The 16,686-nt window shown below is 38.5% G+C and overlaps 1 long non-coding RNA gene across 1 annotated transcript in view; it reads left to right on the top strand.

Annotated features, from left to right (window-relative positions):
- Positions 1-16,383, top strand: part of LOC114007964 (uncharacterized) — a 37,397-nt gene extending 21,014 nt beyond the window's left edge. The window contains exons 2-3 of the long non-coding RNA XR_003549536.1: positions 11,895-11,955; positions 15,769-16,383. This is a non-coding gene — a long non-coding RNA (uncharacterized LOC114007964). The remainder of the gene's footprint in view (positions 1-11,894; positions 11,956-15,768) is intronic.
- Positions 16,384-16,686: the final 303 nt, after the last annotated feature.

Raw genomic sequence — 16,686 nt, 5'->3', positions numbered from 1 at the left:
ATGCACGCCCACGCGCCTGGCGTGAGTTTTAAGTCACGGGGTCCGGGACGTGAATCGCGGTCGACTATGTGGGAGTCCAGCGACATAGCCATTATGCTAACTGCTGGACCCAACACAACTATGAGCTTTAACAAATGGCATTTCCAAAAGCTGGGGGAAGGAGGCTTTAACTCTGAAAAGGGGATCTAGGTGGAGCATCACAGTAACAGCCATGCTTGAAAAAGTTATCCAGCATTCTGCAGTCAGCCACATAGGGCATCAAATAGCAGCTTGGCAGGGAGAGTGAATGTTTATGGCTTCTGTTCCTGACAGCATTAATTGGAATTGTGTTTATCATACCTACTATAGGCTGTCAGGGCAAGAATAAGATATTTACACTGTACCCCTTTACCCACTTGTCAGATTCAAAACCAAAGCATAGATATTGTGTTTGAGAGTTGAACCAAAAAAAAAAGAAAAAGAAAAAGAGTTGAACTTTAGTTTTCTTATTCAAGAAATTAAAAAAAAATGTATCTGTATTGAGTTTGTCTTGATGCTAATGGGTCTGTAATAGAACTATTAAGTTAATATAATGAACATAATCAACACTTCAGTTTTGAGTCACCTTAAGTGGGTTCTAAAAGTGACTTTTAATTAGATACCTGATTTTGTATTAATCACGAAAAAGTGGTAATGTTTCTTTTGATTGGATTTGCTTGTAATGATCACATTTGCTTAGATCCAGATAACAGTAAGGATGTTAGAGCAATGCAATGCCCTACTCTGTTCACTAGGCAGTTACTAACCACTGTGAGAAGGAAGCAGTTGAACTTTCAGACAGTTATGTGTCACTGGAATGACTGTACAGTAATAAAGGTTCTTTTTGTATTAATAAAACTAGATAGATCTTTGTAGCAAATTCAAGTTGTAGCTTTATGAAAAATGTATTAATAAACCTGATTTTCTTTTTGTAGGACTTGGCTTTGATGATATCAGGACCCTGGTCAACTCTGGATAGTATAGAGCTAAAATGTCCTGGGTGTATGCATGTCCAGTCATTTAAATGTGGGATGTAGAGCCAAGTGGCTTAATTTGTTGTTAATATCTTAGATGTTTACACACAGTTAAACATGAAAGCAAGTGATCTGAATTTCCTCATTTTTTTTAAGAGATATTTTTGCTGTAGGATGCATATTGTCACTGGAGAGACAGAGACAGAGAAACAGAGAATGAGAAATCATTCCCTAGGGGGGATGGCCATGCTGTAGTCCCTTCTCCTCCATTTCCTCTCAGGATTTTGGGCACTTATGCACACATGCCTGGTGTGAGTTTCAAGTCGCCAGGTCTGGGACTTGAATTGCGGTCAGCCATGTTGGAGTCCAACACTTTTAACTACCATGCCACCTGCTGTTCAAAATTTTCTCATTTTTTTTAAACAAATACTTACTGATGTGTTGGGAATGCTAAAAGTGGTCACCCCATTGATAGTTTCTATAGGCGAATCAAAGCCTGCAGGGTAGAAGGCCTCCTGGAAGAGTTATGATATTAATCCTTTAAATTGAGTTATAACCAACTGTATTAAATATGACAGGGAAGTTTTGTTTTGCTTTTTTTTAATAAGAGAGAAAAACAGGTGCAAAGACATTAGAGTGCCTCTCTGTAGTTCATGATAGATAAACCACAGGCTATTTTTCTTAAGAGTCATTAAGGAGAAGGGAGATTAAGAAGTAAGCAGGGAGTCTCATTACAAAAATATTATACTGTGAGCATAAGACTTATCCTAAGAACATGGGAAACCACTGAAGAGCCTTCAGGATCTTGACTAGATTTGCATTTGGATGGCAGTGTAGACAGCAATTGGAGGGACAACATGGGGAGGCATCAGGACCAGTGAGGAAATAAAGAGGTTGGGGAAGATAATGCAGATTAAATTTGGGACAGTGAGCACTATGAATAGTGAACAGATATGAGAACAGTTGACCTGTAGGATATGCGATACATATTTCAAATACTTTTTGCAATGGAAATAATATTGCCTCTGTTGGTGGGGGTGATTCTATGATAAGTGGATCTCTAATTTCTTTCTGTATGTTTAATGAAATCTATAAAACAATTGAGAATACATTTTAAAAAGCAATAAAAAATACCACTACAATATTATGTAAAAGAAACTACTGCCAGAAATTAGTTTTTTTTTTCTTGAGGAGAAAGCAATATTTTTGTCCTTGAGACACTTATGAGATCCATGAGTTTACCTTCAAATTTCTTTTACATTAATTTGTATTTTTCCAAGGTTGAAGCTTGTCATTTGGCAGTAAACACCCTTTTATTTTTACATTTGTGGTACTTGAAGTATATAGATAATATGTTGAGATGTTTGTGTAAAGGTCCATGATACGCACATGTTCATGCTGGAGAATCACTTATTTTCCATTTTATCAAATTCTTTTGCCTCATTTTATCCTAATCACTCCCTAGCACACAAGATGCAAGTAGCAATCCACAAGCATTATAAACCTTCATAAAGTGCTCAAGAAGTTTCAGAGTGAGTCACTTTCCTACTTGAAATGAGAGGTGCTTTATTTTCTCTCTGGACACTGGATAAGCACAATGGGATGAATAAACATGCTATTTTGTGTAAAAAGGCAGGACTCACCTTGGCTCTTAGTCTAATGTCATAATTCCAGTTTAGTTTATTATGGGTATTGAATATGTAAAAGCTCTATAATCATTGATCTTCTGTTTGGCATTTGACCAGAAATCTTGATACTTTAGATGTGGGTATTGGACTGCAGTTGGCTGATAAAGAGAGACAAACAATTTTTGGTTCCCAATTCCAAGTTAAGTAACCTTTATCTAATGAGAACAAAATAACAGATTTAATAGAAGATAAAAAAATAGCTTTTATCCTAGGAGACTCAATCTTTACTAAATATTGCTACAATTACCCCAAATTACAGTGAACTTCATATTTTCTCTGATCTGTTTACTAAGTTCTAACTATTCCTACTACAAGTTTCATTATGATGAATGGAGAGGTGTCACAATAATTATTCTACACAATTTCATGATTAATGTGTACATCTAGTTTAAATGATTTCATTAAATTTTTCCCATTAAATAAATAATTTTACTTTTCTTAGGGAAAAATAGTTTTAAACCTCCCCATAAAAAATATTGAGGTTATTCAAAACCAAAGAGCTAGGTTTATAGCCTGTGCTTCTGTTTTGAAGACAGTATATTTGATGACCCAGCCACCTACTAACTTGATACATTTCAGTAACTGAATTTCCTTTTTCTTATTTGATTGTGAGAGTCAGCAGTAGAAATTTAAATTTAGAAGTGAATAAATAGCTACTTTCAGGAAAATGCCTGAGATTTAGAAATTGTTTGCATAGATGTATATTAAACAGATTTAACAAAGGTGTTTTCAAGTCTGAGAGTTTGTATTCATATATAATATTGTTCTTTTGGCATGAGGTATTGCATTTAGAAGAAAATAATGTCTGTGTAAACACATTTATCAAAAAAAAGGTACTTTTGCTCACAAAGATCAATATTTGTGACTGAAGCAGTGAGGCTTCTAAACATAACTTATTATGAGGTAATTTAAATCCTTTAGAAAAGCAGTAGGGACTGCCTGTTGCACAGTCCCCTAACTGTGAATCTTGAAATGACAGCCTACAATGATAAGAACTGCAAGGGCTTAGGGTAGAACAAATAGACATACAATACACACTTCTCCATGCATGCTGAGTGCCAGCTCTGGGCCCCTAGGTGAGGCTGGACTGAGTGTGACAGTATAGCTACACATGGTGTAGCATATACTTCAGCATTTGTAGTTTTAGTGCAGGCTACTCTCTTGTTTGCTACCTTCGTCCTTCCATGCCAATTTTTCTCTTGCGCTTAGGTCTTGTAATGGAGGAACTAGCAGCTAACAAATTCCTGCTCTACTTTTGATGCCTTCAGGGTTCCACACATTTATTCTGCCCCCCTTACCTCCTCTGCATAATTCATTGAAACTATTTGTTCTGCTGTATTTCTGCCACTCTACTGCAGAAACATTCAGCTTGAGTCATTTGTGAACCACTGGAAAGTACCTGCCTGTAGTATCTCCCTAAACCCCTCTCTGATCTTCCCTGATTTCACCTAACCCCACCTGCCTTGGACCCCCAGTACATGCTGGACCTGTTTCTCTCATAACCACATAACTCTTTACTATAATTGTTTTTGTTCTTTAATTCTACCCATCCCCCAGGTTCTTCTAGGATAGAATCGTGTCTTATTCCTTTTCAATGCTCCTGTATCTAGCTACTTCCAAAATAATGGATGCATATATTTATGCTTTCTCTTTCCCAAAGAATTTAAAACAGGAAGATCTGATGGTTAGAGAGGTAGGTGCACCAGACCTTCATAATCTGGTCTCTAATTGTCCAATTTCTGTTTTGTCTTACTACCCGTTCTATGCTCTTCGTGTGGTCTCATACTGTGTAGTTTCTTGTCTTATGCCTTGTTGGAAAAAATGCCCCTTTTCAGTCTATTTTGTTTCCTGAAAAACTCCTACTCATATGCTGCATACAGCAGAGATGAAAAGAGAACACACTCTATCTTGGTTTACTATTTCCTTATAAACTCTTTACACTTGGACAAGTTGCTTATCTCTCTGTGTCTCAATTTTTTTCCTCTGTAAATCAGGGCTAATAGTAGTTTCTGCCTAGATCTACACATTGGATTAGTTAGGGTTCTCCAGAGAGACAAAAATCGATAGTCAGATAGATAGAAAAATGAGAAAAGATTGTTTTAGAGGAACTGGCTCACATAGTTAGAGAGATTGAGAAGTCTCACCATAGGTGGGCTGTGAGCTGAAGAACTGGAGAAAACAATAGTATGGCTTATTTCAAATCTGAAAGTCTCAGAACCAGGGGAGCTAATGATAAAACTTCAGTTCTAGGTTGAAGGTCTGAGAAACTAGGGGGCCACTGATGCAAGCCCAAAGGCCAAAAGCCTGGAGTTCTGATGTCCAGAGGCAGGAGAAAGGGGTTCTAGCTTCAGGAGAGGGAGAGAATTATTATGCTTATCCTTGCCTTTTTGTTACATCTCCTCACTCAGTCTACTGAATCATACACTAATTTCCTCCAGAAACACAGACACACCCATAAATGATGCTCTACCAGCTATTGAGGCATCCCTGAAATGAATCAAGTTGATAGCTAAAAATAACCATCAGACTTGTAAGCTCTGGTTATTCTTGCTTTTGATTCCTGAAACTTACAAAAAAATTTAATTTCCCCCAGAAATCTCTCCAAGATTTCCCATAATGGATTGAGTTTCCCTTTTATGTACTTCATAATTTCTGTTGCAGATCCTGATTCTTGGACTAACAAAATTTAGTTTGAATTCCCTATTTGTGGAAGTATGCTGTCTCTAGACTGTGAGCTGTATGAAGGTTAGAAACAAAACAGGGTTCTATTTATTTTACTTTTATATTTTTGGCACAATACATACTCATAGTAAATGGTCAATAAATATTTGATGAATGAATGAGTTGCATAGTGCAAAGAATCTACAGACAGATTTGTGTTTAAATAGAATATTTACTAGATCTTCATTTGCAAGTAACACAATTTCTCCAAGAATGTTTCTTTATCTGTAAATAGTAATAATTCTTTTTATTTTTAAGAAGTGATTGTGTGTAGAGTCTATTATAGTGCTTAAAATTACGTTATTTTGGGACCAGCAGTTGGCGTAATGGCTATGTTGCTGGACTCCCATGTAGCTGACCACGGTTCGAGTTCTAGACCTGGCAGCTTAAACTCATGCCAGGCGTGTGTGTGTGTGTACGTGCCCACCCAAAACCTGGAGAGGAGGGAGGAGAAGGGATTGTGGCATGGCCTCCCCCACCCCCCGGGGGGGGATGATTTCTCGCTTTCTGTCTCTCTCTTCCTGGTAAGCACACGTGACCTATAGCAAAAATCTCTCCAAAAATAGAAAAGAAATTATGTTATTTTTATTATCTTGAAAAAAAAAGAATTTTATCTCAAAGTTAGAGTTAGTAGAAGATCAAGTTCCCCCCGAAGAAACATTTTTTTAAAAATATTTATTTATTTATTTACTTATTTGTTGTGATTTTCAAGTCACCAGGTTTGGGTCTCAAACTATAGTCACCCATGTGGGGGAATCCAGCACCCTAAACTTCATACCACCTCCTGGCCCCCCTGAAGAACCATTTTAATTCTAAAGAAAATATATTTTAGTGCTTATGTTTTTCTATAGTTAATTTCTTTCTGAACTGCACTGTCTGTAACACTCAGCAAATACTTAGCAGTATTTTTTTCCTTGTAGTTTTGTATTAACCTCTTTGTTTGTGTAAATTGATTGTAAGCAGTTTGAGGACAATAATCATACCTTATAGAACTATTTATTTATTTGTACCTTTTCTATTCATTGCCCCCTCTTCCTAATAGAGATCTCTGTATGACTGAACAGATCAATAAATACATGTTGGTTGATGATGATGGGCAAGGTCCATGGGCAGGCTGGAATGTCTTGGCTTGGGGAGGGTGCATCTCCTTTGAAATAGAATCTAAGCCAGCAATTAATGCAAAGATTGAACTGGACACAAAAGGGAGCATAAAAGAAATATAAGATATGGTCTATTCTTGGCAAGAGCGGACAATTTATTGATTGATTAAGTCCTCTCAGCATTTAAAAGAAGAGAAATTAGAAATTCCAGTAGGTGAGACTGAAGTCAGGAGCCTCACCTACAGATGAGACTGAAGTCAGGAGTCCCAGCAGAGCTGGGAGCCCAGACCCCCCGAGAGCTGAAACTCAGACTTTGGAGGAGAAGTGAATATCCAGATGCTGCTGTGTCCCTGAGCTCAGAGGGAGCGGGTTATCACATGGGGCTGGGACCCAGACCTGGAAAGCAGGGGTGCCAGCAATTGGCGTTGACTGAGCGTTGAGAAATTCTACAGACTGGACTCCACTGCTACTATTGGAAGAACATGCTGCTGCAGACATGAAAAAGCATCACTGGGCGATGTTCATTGGAAAAGGAAGCTAGTAGACAGGAAGGAAAACAAGAATAAAAGTACAAAGAAAGGAATGATTTCCATCTCCTACTTGCAGTCGCCTCTGGTACTTGGCTGAGAAAGTTGAACACTGACAAAGAGAAACAGGGCTTGTAGCTGCCCAGTGCCACTATTGAAAAGTAAAAAATAGATAAGTGGATTTGAAGCTAAGAGAGGAGTTTAATCACCAATCCAATAACCTATGGTAAATTCTTTACATTTCTGAAATACTGTTTATAAAATAATAATGCCTACCACAAAAATATATTTGAGTTTTTGGCAAAACATATATAAAGTACCTCACATAGGGCTTGACAAATAAAATGTATTATTTCACAACAATTAATGGTTTCCACTCCTGATTCATCGTTCCTAGTGCATCTGCCACCCCCGGTGCCTTCCTTAAACAACTACTTTGTAGAACTCCATGTGTGGTCTTATCTATTGCCAGAATATATCTCAGCAGGAAAAAGCTATTTATAAGGTCTCAGTCAACAGGGAGCTTTTCTAGGTTGGGGACCAGAGATGGAGCTTGTTTTTTCACTTCTTTTTCTCCCTGTCATGCTGAAAATATGCCAAAAATTTATCATCTCAATCTCTACTTGCTTCATCAGTGTCAACCCAACAGGTCCGCTTTCCTGGATTATGAAGACACAATCTAGTTCCTTTTTTCCCCCATGAACAATTCTAAGCAAGATGTCAAACTTGAGCCAAAGCCCCACACCTAAAGATTCATGTTCATTATATTTCACATGCCCCAAAGTGGACATTAGAGCCCAGCCCCATCACCATTTTTCTGATGTTCCAATCTGATAGCCATTTTCCTCTACATCATTCCAGACAGTAGAGACCATAGTTTTAGGAAGGAGAATTACTTAAAAGTAGAGAAATTATCAGATGCTATATGATACATATTAGAGACAATGGCTCTTGTTCCATGAATAGCCCATAAAACCCAACTCCTGCTGAAAAGCAAAACAAAACTCTTGCAACCTCTCCTAAAGCTATTGTTTTCTGATAGTTTACTCCCTTCATGATCCATAGCACATGCACTTCTTTAGTAATGACAAGACTTTGGGAATTTTTTTTCCCCCATAGGGCCAGTGCACTTATAGGAGAGAGAGAGACGGAGAAAGAAATGAGAAATTTCCCCTTAGGGGGGATGGCTATGCTGCAATCCCCCTCCTTCATTCTCCTCTTGGGATTTTAGGCAAACATGCACATGCACCTGCTGTGATTTTAAAGCTATTAGGTCTGGGATTCAAACCATGGTCAGCCATGTAGGAATTCAGTACCTTAACCACCATGCCACCACTTAGCTACCATGATGGCCCCCTTGGGAGATTTTTTTTTTTAAATCAATCTCATTTAGTTCTGTGTGAAATGGAAATACTTACACTATGTCACAGGTATGTTATAGGGATTAGATAAAAAATGCATATTCAGGGGGAGAGAGAGACAGAGACAGAGAGACAGAGAAATGAGTTATTTCATTGATAAAGTTTCAATTTTACAAATTGAAAAGTTCTGGAGCTATGTTATACAGCAAAGTGAATATACTCAACACTACTGAACTGTACAGGTGGAAATGATTAAAAGGGTAAATTTTATGTTCTGTTTCCTGTTTACCACAAGTAAAACAAATGTTTATTGAGTAAATGAATAATAAGTTTCTAGTGTCTGCACACACACACACACACACACACACACACAAGTACATGTTCATCACTCATCACAAATGCCTGGTGCATTGTAAGTATTCAAATACCTATAAGGTTCTGCCCTTTCTCCTTTGAGTCTTTTAGCAATCTCTTAACTTTTAGCTGTATGCTACCCTGTCTCTGCTTCTAAATTAGGTCCCTCAGCTCTATCCAGAATCCTTATCAAAGCTCTTCTCACTCCAGTCTTTAGAGTTTTTAAATACCTTATAGTTAGGGCCACGTAGTTTGGGATGTTTATATTTCAGGTATTTTTCATTGGTGCTCATTATAAACAGCACAAGTCAAGCAAACAGATGTTTTCCTTGACCTTACCTCAGAGGTGAAATAAAAATAAGTTTTTGGTGGTGCAGCCATGGTAGCATGTGCTGATAGATGCTGCTGCTCAGTGGGTTGAGATCACATGGGAGGCCTGGAGTTGATCCCCAGCCTACTTTAGGAAAAAAAAAAAAAAAAAGACCCAGATGTGGTGCTATGATCCCCAGCTACTTGGGAGGCTAAGGCAGAAAGACTGCAATACATTAAGACCCTCTCTTAAAAGTAAAATTTTTTTGTTTGTTTATATCAACTTTTCTTGGTCACTTTTATGTGTAAACAAACCTTCCTGGGTAGTATATGACTATTGAAAGGAGATAGATTGATAGATGATAGATAGAGACAGATAGATAGAGAGATACCCTATTTGTAATTAAACATGACAAAGTGCTCCTCAGATTGAAGTCAAGCATGATTTTGTGCAAGATTTAAAATTAATCTCATGTTTAGGTTCAACTCATTATTTACTGTTATTTGTTCTTGTTTTCGGTCTTTTGTATGCAGAGAAGAGCCATTCATGGCTCACATCACAGAAGTGACATCTTTTTGGTTTTGCTTTTCCTACTTAAAATATAAGAAAGCAGTAAAAATTCCTGCATGACTCAGAATGTTAGAAAGCTTTATATTATAGTAACACAGCATAAAAGCATATCCTGTGATGGTTTTTCTTTTAATAATCAGGGTTCCGGTTGTCAGGTTACACTATAAGCTTTTCAAGGAGAGATGGCTTTGAAGTAACCACTGGAATGCCCCTCTCCTCTCTACTCTGTGATTACTGTTCCTTTAAAATGAGTAAGTAGATGATTGATTTCATGACCAGAACCCAACAATGAGATAACCCAATAATGCATAAGAGGGATAACTGAAACAGAGAGATGTGTAGAGAAGCATGAGGTTACACCCACAAGGGCAGATGGAAAAAGATATCAGGAGGACATGACCCAGTGAAGTTTCAACAAATGGAATATGGTCCACTGGGAAGAGTGTAACAGATAGTAGGACCCCAGAAATGTGACTTAGAATGTGGACAGTACTCACTAAGAAAACTGGAAGCTAGAAAGTAATTTAGGTAAGGTAGGAATAAAAAGGGACCCAGGTCCTAGAACAACAGGGGCTTTAAGAGCATAAATTCATACAGGCTGACTCAGTGCTAGGCCTTTGAGCTATAGTCTAAGGCTCTGTAGATCTTTCATCAGTAAAAGAGGCAAGTAATAACAATAATATAGGAGTTAAATGAGATACATAGTAAGTCAGGTCTGATTTCCCTGTGTGTATAATTTAGAAATTAAAACACTACCATTGGACAAGAGTTAGAAACTATTGTTGGGAAAGTCATGATGCATTTTTGTGTAGAAAAACATGTCATGACTTTCTCAACAACCTAATATATAGGACAAAGGACCAAGACAGCAATATTCTTTCTTCAGATAATATTCCTTCTCCTTTCTTCTAGTAGTTTATGTGATTAGTTAGAATTACAGTGACCTGGGAAGTCATTGTAATAAAATATTTGAGATGATCAGATTTGGTCTGGAGTCTTACTTGATCCTGAGGTGGGCAATGATTGGCCAAATGAATATCTTAAGTTTCTAAAATGCAGAGATTCTTGACTACGTGGGAACCCTCCACCCCCTCCCCCACATGCCCCAGGACATCTGGCAAACTAGGGGGGCATTTTTATTTGTCAAGACTCAAGGAAGAGGAAATGGAACTAGTATTACTCCATGTAGTGGGACTCAGCAATGCTGCTAAATATTCTACAATGTTTAGGAGCTCCCTATCCCCAAAAAGAATTATACAGTTGAATGCCAGTAATTCTGAGGTTGAGAAACCCTGCTGTAAACCAAGTGAATTCAGTCATTCTTTTTCTTATCCTGAGATTCTTTGTCACTGTGGACGTGTATATTGGCAATTGTAATACCCCATAAGCATTTTACACTTGTTTCAAATGTAACAGAATCATGTTCGGCATCTAGCCCACTAGGTCTCGATAGATTAGCATCCTCTAGCCATGATCACTGTGTGTGTGTGTAGTTCATAGTTGTGGAACAGAATGAAACTGCAGACCTACATAGACCTTCTCAAACAATTAACGTATGACCTTCATTTTAGGAGTTTTCTCCATTTGAGCTACTCAGTGCATAGGTACCCTACTTGGACATGTAAAATGATTTTCCTTTTCCTGAAGTTTGAAGCTGCAATGCAACCAAATATATTGTTTCAGAGGCTGATCATTTCCTACAGTGTCATCAAAAGTAACAAAACTTGGAGTGAAATCCTATCATTTTTGCAAACGGATGTGCATCTTCTCAAACAACTTGTAAACTTGACCTGGATTTCATAGTATCCTATGTATGCTGGAGCCCCCAGAACATTATACTGACTGACCAGAATCGAGTGTCCTTTGTCACTTTCTTTTGTTCGGTCTGTTCAGTCCACTAGGTTTACTTAGGCCTAGTTGATATTTTTCAGAGATATTATGATGAGGCATGTCTATGTTCCTTTAATTCTAGGTCATTAACAGTCTTGATGGGCTGGCTCATTAGTCCTAGTCATTTTCAGGTGCTTTTTATGTATTTAACTGAGAATCACAGATTTGAAAAGATTTGAGACTAGTTGTCAAACTCCTACACACAGCCAAATCTGTCCCACTGCCCACCTGTTTTTGTAAATAATGTTTTATTAGAACATGAAATGCTATTTGTTTACATATTATCAATGGCTACTTTTCCATTAGAGCGGCAGTTGGGTAATTGGGACAGAAGTGGTATGTTTCTCAAGGTCTAAAGTATTTGTTATTTGTCCCTTACAGAAACATTTTCTTGACCCCCAGTGTCCTCATTTTGCAGATGAAGAAGCAGAATTCTGGAGAGGTTAGTGACTAGATAAGAGTCACATCACTAAAACTGAGGTTAAAGCATGATATACGTGTTTAGAGGAAGATGGGTGGTAAAAATTAGACCGTTGACAAACTATTCAAACTGAAAGTGGGACAGGAGGTGGAATAAATATTGTATAATTGATTTATCCAAAGACAAAAAATACTGGCTTCCCCCACTGATCAGTTGTCTTTATGTCATGCAGATACAGCTGAATCAAGACTTCAATTAGTTTTATGCAGCTAGGTGCTCGTTTCCAGAAAAACCTAGCAGTATTTATTGGTCAGCCTTCTGTGTCTCAGTATTACATTCCTCAAAAGTTGAATTATTGATGGTAAGTCAGAGAAGACATTTTAGTAATTGCTGAAATCTTGAATGTATTAAGACTAACTGTCCCTGTGTTCTGCTATGGCACCAGCCGACAGTGATGAAATCTATAGAAGTAGGGCACATTTCCATAACATGAATATTCAGGGTTGGTGATGCAAGAATTATTATTAAACCACTGGGAAGAAACATGTTCTTATTATTATTTGATTGAATATTAAGTACTGCCTTTTAAAAATAATCCAGTATGGATACTTTGATAATGAGGAAAGAGATGCTTGAGAAGAGAAGAAAGGAAAAACAAACAAACAAACAAACAAAAACCGATGCATTTCCCTCAGTACACAGAAGGAAATTAAATTAAGTATAAAATATATAACATATTTAGAGAAACTGTTTTAGAAACATTTGCTATATTTCATCTAAATCTGTCTTGCATATATTGAAGTGTATTGTAATAGAAGCCCAGATACGGTTTGATTTAAATGGTTTATATAAGAATAGAATATGTAAAGAAGCATGCTTACACATAAATAAAGACCCTTAAAATAAATAAAATGCCTATTACAAATAGAAATTTACTATTATTATTTTACCCAGATGATATTTGTTAGCCTTGGGACATAATTGCCACAGTTCTAAGTAAAGGCATTTGTACTTCATTTATTTATTTAATTTTATTTATTTGTTATGTTTCTTCAATTTGATATAAGAGAGAGAGAGAGAAAGAGAGAGAGAGAGAGAGAGAAGCGAGAAAGCAAGCTGCCAAGTCCAGGACTCGAACCACGGTAGGCCATGTGGGATTCCAGCACCTTAACCACCACACCACCTGCTGGCCCCTATTTGTACTTCTTTAAATGTTAAACTTTTCAAGGGCCCTAGCACTTCTAAGAACCCTGGGTATGCTGCTGAAGAACCATCATTTAGGAAGTACATTTGGGACTTCATAGTAAAGCTTTTATGTTTGTGAAACAAAAGAAAGGAAATTGATTTCATTCATCGATCCATTAAGCATAAATTGAACCTTTGCTGTGTGTCTGATAGTGTGCGAGGCTCTGGTCTTACGTAGAGTCCCTGTCTTCTAAAAACTCATGATCTATAGGAGGGTACAGGCAAGTAAGCATAATTTTAACAGAGAATGGCACATGTTCTATGATAGACATGAACTCAGGATGCCATTCTGGATAAGGTTTCTTGTCTTTTACTAGCTTCTCTTATTCATTCTAGCTCCCCCCCACCCCCATTCAGTTTAGTTGGAGTTGTTCCTTAGGCGAAGACTGAGTTTAGTACCTTCCTGTTTTATTTCTCTTCCTACCTTTTCATCCTGCCCTGAAGGTTTTACCTCTACTTTTCATTTACTAATTGGGTTTGTGCTGCTTTTTGACAGTCCTCCCTAAATTTGGCCACCCCCTTTTAGTGCTTTCCTCTTTGTCTTCCTCTTCCCCTCTCCAGAATGAAGCTATCCAGGGCCCTGTTCCTGAGGTTGACTCTGTTAACTAGTAAATGAAATAAATATTTAATTAGTTTATCTACCAGAAGTTTCTGTCTGCTGTCAACAACTACAATATATCCAGGCATCTATGTAGCAATTTAATTTTAAATGGATTTTTTTTTTTGAGAGTTTTTGCTATAGGGCGCATGCACTTGCCAGGAAAACAGAGAGAGACAGAGAGACAGAAAGCAAGAAATCGGGAACCAGTAGTTAGCGTAATGGCTATGTCGCTGGACTCCCACGTAGTTGACCGTGGTTCGCGTCCTGGACCCGGTGGCCTAGAACTCATGCCGGGCGCGTGTGCGTGCGCGCGTGCCCAAGATCCCAAGAGGAGAATGAAGGAGAAGGGATTGCGGCGTGACCATCCCCTCTGGGGGGTGATTTCTCGCTTTCTGTCTCTATGTCTCTCTCTGTCTGGCGAGCGCACGCACCCTATAGCGAAAACCTCTCAAAAAAAAAAAAAGAAAAAGAAAGCAAGAAATCACCCCCCCAGGAGGGATGGCCACGCCGCAATTCCTTCTCCTCCATTCTTCTCTCGGGATCTTGGACACGGCATGCACACGAACCCGGCATGAGTTTAAGCCATCAGGTCTGGGAATTGAACCATGGTCGACTGCCTGGGAGTCTAGCGACATAGCCATTATGCTAACTGCCGGTCTCATAATTGGAAATTTTTAAGAGCTATAAATTGTTTATCCTAAAAGTTAGGGGTTAGGAGCATGAGGCAAAATTTTTAGGCATTGTCATAAAAATAAGAGAGACATCTTTGATCCCTCAGACCACATTATATAGGTATAAGATAAATGAATAAGATTGGTAAGGCCAAGTCAGTGAGAGATTGGAACAGCCTGAGGAGTCAGACACAATTCAAACAGCCATTCATCTCATGCTTTATTCTTCCTCTCTTTCCTAAAAGGACACCAGCCCTGTGTGGTGCATGGCAGCATGATATACTGGGAAGAATCTGGATTTTGGAATCACACAGTGCTCAAATCAGAGACTCAGTTTTTGCAAAAATAAAAATGCATGTACAAGCACCTACTACACTTCTTGGCTTCAGATTCAAGATGTGTGTTACTTTTTATTTATTTATTTTGCTTTCTTTCCTTCACTTAGAGGGATGATAAACAGTGGTTATTGCACACATCTGAGAAAAGAGACTTTGCAGAGAGAATAAAATAAAATTCCAGTGTTTCTGGAACTGACCTCCATGGGGCAAATTCAGAAAGCAGCAGATCTACATTATTTATTCAAAGAGAGAACTGCCTTATAATCACACTCTTGGATGCATGGGGTGAATGAGTGACAGCCAACCACCTCAGTCACGCTGAGAGGGCAACCTGAAGTGGGTGCCTCTGAGGGAAGAGGCAGAGACCTCCAAGGTCGCACCGAAGCAAGGCAGCAGGCAGCATTGCAGGGGAGGCACTGCTGGGAGAACCAGCAGCAGAGAGAAGAGCTATTCTAGGATGCCTCTCTTTGAGTGGGGTGACAGTGTGTATATGCTTTGAGATGTCAGATCTTCTCCACAGAGCCATTCTGGAAACTGGCCTTGCCTTCATCCTTTAGGATTTTAAAAAGCTGTTCCCTGAAGCTGTTTTGTTTATTTGTTTTGCTTTGCTTTAATGGCTTACAACTTTACGGCATGGGTTTAAGTGCAAGAGAGTTTAGAAAACCTTTAGAGAAATGGAAAGTCACTGATGTAGGCAAAACTGGAAAGGAAACATGAGTCTCACACTAATTTTTCAAACAGGACTCAGGGCAGAAGTGACTAAGTTCTTTGGTAGAAGGTGGAGGGCGCTGCTAGAAGGTGTTGTGTAGTTGTGCCTGAGACAGTGCAATAGGGTGTGAATCAGGAATGTAAGGTTGACTGGAGGAGGGAAAAGGCGTCTCACACCACTTCCTCACTGAGCAGAGTGCCAGGGATAGAAACCAAAAGAAACAAAACTAAATCATAACAAAACATCATCTTTCTCTCTGTTTCCCCACAGAAGAGCTGAGATGGGGAAGAGCCATGGGATGAATGGCTACTGCACAGACACTGTGTTGAGGAGGCTGTGGAAATATGGCACTGGCAGTGACTGACTTTGGACACTAGTGGACTCATTGTGAGTGGCTGGACACAACCCAAGCCACCAGTGAAACCAGGAAGACATACTGGACAACCTCTTGGGAACAGAAGGTCTATAAAAGGGCTAGGAAATGGGCTGGAGAATGGGACTCTCAGTTATGTGGTTTTGTGACCAAAATGGGAAGGCAAACAGGAAGCAAGTGGGGTGACAGGGGCAGCAACCATTGGGATAGGAAGCAATTCTAGGATGATTTCCCAAGGGTAGAGACGTGCCAGCAGTAGCTTGATGACACATTTTGTATTTTATCAGAGAACCTTAATGTTTCCCCTGGTAACCTACCCCCAGAGCCACTGTCTAGGGGCTTCCTGAGTCTGTCTTTAGGGGCAACAATGCCTTTCAGGTTAATTGGAGTTTTACCAGGGTCAGATGGTAGCTGAATCTGAAATATCTCCATGATAACTGCTATTGCTCACCATTTCTGTGTCTGGGCTCCACGTCGACAGAACTTACATTTAGAATTTTTTTTTCTATCTAACTGAGGAATGGAAATCGTAATTGCATATTTCATTTTTTAAATTATTATTAGTGAGAATAAACCAACTGTCTGTCTACCACAGGATTTAAAAAATGATTTGTCAGAATGTTTGTTTCTTGTTCAATATAGCCAACCTTGTTAAAGACAGGGTATCAATAGTGTTGTTAGGCTTGTAGGATAATTAAAATCATATTTCTGTCTTACATAAAAGTATACACACAAAAAAGTTCTCATAGTTTCTGTACAAATGCAGAAGTAGAATAAATAGGAACTGTGATAACTTGTTGCTTTTTAAATAACAG

Source organism: Tupaia chinensis, unplaced genomic scaffold (genome assembly GCF_000334495.1).
Source record: "Tupaia chinensis unplaced genomic scaffold, TupChi_1.0 Scaffold000264_1, whole genome shotgun sequence".
In the NCBI taxonomy this organism is placed as follows: domain Eukaryota; kingdom Metazoa; phylum Chordata; class Mammalia; order Scandentia; family Tupaiidae; genus Tupaia; species Tupaia belangeri.
The sequence above is the reverse complement of the archived record's forward strand: the minus strand, read 5'-3'. Positions and strand labels throughout refer to the sequence as shown.